Genomic DNA, 5220 nt, shown 5'->3' on the forward strand with positions numbered 1-5220 from the left:
CTGCTTCATCTGTGAAATAAATACCATTGTACAGGTCTCTTTTTTTCTTCTTTTGCAGATAAGGAGAGAGATATCAATATAAATAATTAGCAAGTGTCTGGAGACAGCAGGCCTTTAAAATATGGTTGCTGTAGTGTTGGTAGTGGTAGTGGTGATGGGGGTGCTTCAAGAGGGATGTGACACAAATGAGGCAAAAGGAGAGGTGTGCTAGAGATACAGGGCACAGGACACAGCACAGTCACTTGTAGAACTGAAGCTAGGGGTTTGGTTAGATCCAGCAGTGCAACCAGTTGAGGCTCAATCTATCTCAACTCAGTAGTGAAGTTTTCCTGGGGCCAAACAGTCCCAGTGGTAGACAGATTGATTCTGGGGCAGCACCAGGGATAGCTCCCAGTAGCCCTCTAAAAGGCAGGCAACTTGTGTTTCTTCTCTCAGTTTCTGCTTTGAACGTTCAAAGGCTTTCTTTCTTTCTTTCTTTCTTTCTTTCTTTCTTTCTTTCTTTCTTTCTTTCTTTCTTTCTTTTTTCTTTCTTTCTTTCTTTCTTTCTTTCTTTCTTTCTTTTTCTTTCTTTCTTTCTTTCTTTCTTTCTTTCTTTCTTTCTTTCTCTTTCTTTCTCTCTCTTCTTTCTTTCTTTCTTTCTTTCTTTCTTTCTTTCTTTCTTTCTTTCTTTCTTTCTTTCTTTCTTTCTTTCTTTCTTTCTTTCTTTCTTTCTTTCTTCTTTCCTCTCCCTTCCTTTCTTTCTCTCTCTTTCTTTCAAGACTTATTTATTTCTTTTTGGAGAGTGCAGAGGGAGAAGAAGAGAGAGAGAATATCCAGTGGATTCCTGCTGAGCACAGATCTTTAAGTGGGGTTCAATGTCACAACCCTGAGATCATGACCTGAGCTGAAACCAAGAGTCGGATGCTCAACCAACTGAGTCACACAGACACCCCCAAGGTTAGTTTCCTTTTTAAGACTGTTTCCAGTTTCTTGATGAAAACCAAGAAAAGTCCTTCATTCATCCATGAACCTCAGTAATGATATGATGGCTATGGTCTGTACTAGATGGGGCCAAGGTGGGTAGGATTCTCTCTGACTAGATGAGAGTTGTTGATTAAGCATTTTCATAATTTTTTTGATTATCTTATTCTTTTAGGTTGGTGGATTCTTAAAGACAATATCATATAGGGCATAGTTGTGTTAGGGTTTAAGTTTAGGTATTTTCCAAGTATTATGTATTCAATAATAAAGTAAACCAAAGCTACAGTTTGCCATGATTTATGTTTTAAAATAAACAAATAAAATAAATTTGAACTAGAATCTTGAAGTTAGGAAGAAAAATCACAGAAAACTATGATAGAATTTCAAAACCAAAATTCAGAAAGAAGACAAAATAACATGTTACTTAGGAATATATATTTATGTCTAGTGAGTAAAAAAAAAAAGGCAGGGGAATGCTAAACACAAAATTCAAGAAGAGATAGCTTCATTTGGTAGCAGGTGGATCAAATTAGGAAGGAATTTACTCATAGCTTCCACTGACTCTGGTAATTTTTTACTTTCTAGGCTAGATTAGAAGTTTATTAAATGGGAAAATTTCCAGAATTACTGAAGTTATTTCAGGTAACTGCATCTTTATCTTTCTAATCATAAGCGCAAACTTTTTTTAAATTCCTTATTATGCTATATAAAACAATGGAGAGCCATTTTGACTATGTACCACTTACACAGGTGGACGCTTTTTCAGTTAATCAGTTGCTCCTACATCATTTATTAACCCAAAAATACTTACTAATAATTGTGCTAGTAGTAAAAAGGCTTATAATGTTTAGCATTATTTACCATACAAGAAACTCATTGACACATATGCTGGGATAACTGGACTTTGAGCTCAGTGTCTTACAGGGGATTGATTTCTATTGTTATCTTCCATGACTCTGGTGACGTATAAAGTTTAAGGACGATTTAACCATGTCCAGTTATGCTTCCTTCTAGAGTTGATTACGGTGCAGAAGGGTTCTCTGGTTTTCTTTTTCTCTTTGTTTTGTTTTCCTCTCATTTTTGAATGCTGGGTGGCTTGTGGCCTTGCATTTCTTTGCTTTGAAGTTCCTGCCAAATCGATTGGGCTCATTGCCCAGAGAGATTAGAATTGAGAGGTGAGTAGATAAATTAACACCCAGTTGTGATCCAAGGGCCTTCTCAGGGACTAGCTTCTCAGACAAAGAGCAGATTGGTGGGTTTTCAATAGAAAGTATCCTGAACTTAAAGAAGAATTCCTGAGTTCATGTACAAGCTCCAAATACTACCAGCTGCCTAAGACCCTGGTTAGGTCACTTAACTTCTTCAGTCTCTGTTTACTCTTCCATAAAATTGAGAGTGATAACAATTGTCATGTCTTCCACAGTGTCAGAATTTTTTTTTAAAGATTTTTTTTTTTATTCATTCATGAGAGACACACACAGAGAGAGAGGCAGAGACACAGGCAGAGGGAGAAGCAGGCTCCATGCAGGGAACCCGACCAGGGATGCGATTCCGGGTCTCCAGGACCAGGTTCTGGGTCAAAGATAGGCGCTAAACTGCTGAGCCACTGGGGCTGCCCCACAGTCTCAGAATTGAGTGAAACAAACATAAAAAGTTCTGTGTGTAGCAAATAGCCATGCTATTGTAGGATATTATTATTAGTCTGCACTTCTCTTTATTTCTATTCCTCTATCTAATCTCTCATAAAGCCCTGTCAGTTTTACTTTCTAGATATCTCTCGTATGTTTCCACATCTCTGCTTTCACCACATCATAACTGAAACTAATTTTTTTGTCTCTACTAGTTTATGATTGTAGCTTCTTATCTGTCCTGCCTTCTCCTTATTGTCATGCAACTCATTTTCCTAACTGGAGCCAGAGAGATCTTTTAAGAAATGCAAATCCGATTATAACACTCTTCTGCTTAAGACCCTTCCCTGGCATCCTATCATTACCAGGATAATGATACCAAACCTTAAGTTGTTCTAAAATCTCTGCATGGTCTGCCCCAAATAACTACTCCTGCTTCATATCACTCCATATCCCTCAAATTTTGAGCCACAATGGCATGACTAGGTAGACAAGTTTCTTTCTTTTTTTCCCTTTTTCCTTTTTACTCTACTTCCTTGGATATTACATAGTTCGATGCATTAATCACAGCCTATTCATGACATACCCTAATTCAGGAAGGCAAGATTTAAAAATGAAACAAAAGATGCAGGAAGAGAAAGATGAAATTTTATGTACTGGGAACATTGATGGGTCTCTGAATGTTGTTATTTTACTATTGCCTTATTCTTGAATTCAAAGCATTCCAAAGATAATTCACAAGGTAATATATTTTGGGGAAGTGTTTGATAGTGAAGTGGAAGGCACCTTGATGGATGGGGCTGGGAAACCTTCATAAGCTCACGGATATTGACAGAATGACATTTTACTCTTCCGAGTAGTACTTACTTCTAGGTAATAGGTAGGGAAATTTAGTATGTTGCCTGTCTTTTCTAAAACATTTTTTTATGCTTTGACATGTTGAGTTGGATTGATTCACCTGTGTAATTGAAAAGTATAATTTGGTCTTAGTGTAATTGGTCTTCTCTTGGAATGCTTATCTGACAGGACAGATCAATTATTAGGTTGGTTCTGCCTTCTACCTACACACAGATCAGAACATATGTAAATTTCTTCTAGAAATGCACTTATTAATGATATCCACATATATACACACATGTGAAGCTTCCATTATATCTGCCTGCTAGTCTCACTTCCTCTTTGTCTCTGTTTCTCTCTCTGCACATATATGTGTATGTGTATAAATATACACACATGAATTAAGTTTTCATTCGTATTTGTTACTCCTGTTAACAATAATTTTACTGTATTTCACAAGGTTCTGCTAATATCTTTAATATATAAATACAGAAAAAGCAAGAAGGGTGGTTAAAATTGATTATCTTGTAAATTCTTAATAATTAATAAGCCAATATGAAAAATGTATATGTCTTCTTATTCAAGTTACGTACTATACATGAAGTTAAAATTAGTCTTGCTCATATGTGTCTTCCTGCTCCAATCTATCTACCTTTCAAATTGCTATCAGAGTTAACTTCCTAAGGAACAAATCTGGTGTCACTCTCCTGTTTATGAATCTTGCTGACTCACCATGACCTAAAGGAAAAAGGCCAAATTTATTTGCCTTCAAAATCTCACTCAACTTAGCTAACATATGTTACCATTCTTCTCGTATACACCTCCAATGTCAGTCACCATGAACTTTTCAATATTTTCAACAGAAGATATGTCTTGTCATGATTTGTGAATATTACATTTCAGGGATATCCTTATCTTTTTTATATCTAGAAAAATATTATTTATCCTTGAAGACCCAGCCAAATGTCTCTGTTTTCCTGTGAACTTTTTCTTGATTTCCTTAAGCAAAGTAACTTGATCCTTTTTCCCTGGAATACTCACTTAATACTTTTTTTTTTTTTTTTTTTTTTGAGGATTCATTCATTTATTTTAGAGTGTGGGGGAGAGGGTCAGAAAGAGTCCTAAGCAGACTCCACACTGAGCATGGAGACCTATGCTGGGCTTCATCTCACGACCCACAACCTAGAGATCACAACTCTGAAATCATGATCCTAAGAACACAACCTGAGCTGAAACCAAGAGTCCAATGCTTAAATGACTGTGCCACCCAGGCACTTTGCTTTATATTATTTTTAAAGCACTTGCCGATTAATGATTAATGTTACAATCGCTTGCTGACATTCTCTTGTTTTTTTTTTATTGTGACTTTCTCTGTTGCAAGAACTTGATATTAGTTAAGATACAATGAGGGGATCCTTGGGTGTCTCAGTGGTTTAGGGCCTGCCTTCGGCCCAGGGCGTGATCCTGGAGTCTCAGGATCGAGTCCCACTTTGGGCTTCTGGCATGGAGCCTGCTTCTCTCTCTGCCTGTGTCTCTGCCTCTCTCTCTCTCTGTCTATCAAAAATAAATATATAAAAAAATCTTTAAAAAAAAAGATACAATGAAGTTGCTATAACTAAAAACCAAATGGACAAAAATAAAGTGGCCTAAGGAAGATAGATTTGTTCATATCCATCTGATCATAGCAGTTCACAGTTGACATAGCAACTCCATAATGTCAGGACAAATGCTCCTTTCATCTTTACTTTCTTTATCTTTCAAATGTCGCTCCATCTGGTCATCTAAGGTAGTTGCC

This window comes from Canis aureus, chromosome 28 (genome assembly GCF_053574225.1).
Source record: "Canis aureus isolate CA01 chromosome 28, VMU_Caureus_v.1.0, whole genome shotgun sequence".
In the NCBI taxonomy this organism is placed as follows: domain Eukaryota; kingdom Metazoa; phylum Chordata; class Mammalia; order Carnivora; family Canidae; genus Canis; species Canis aureus.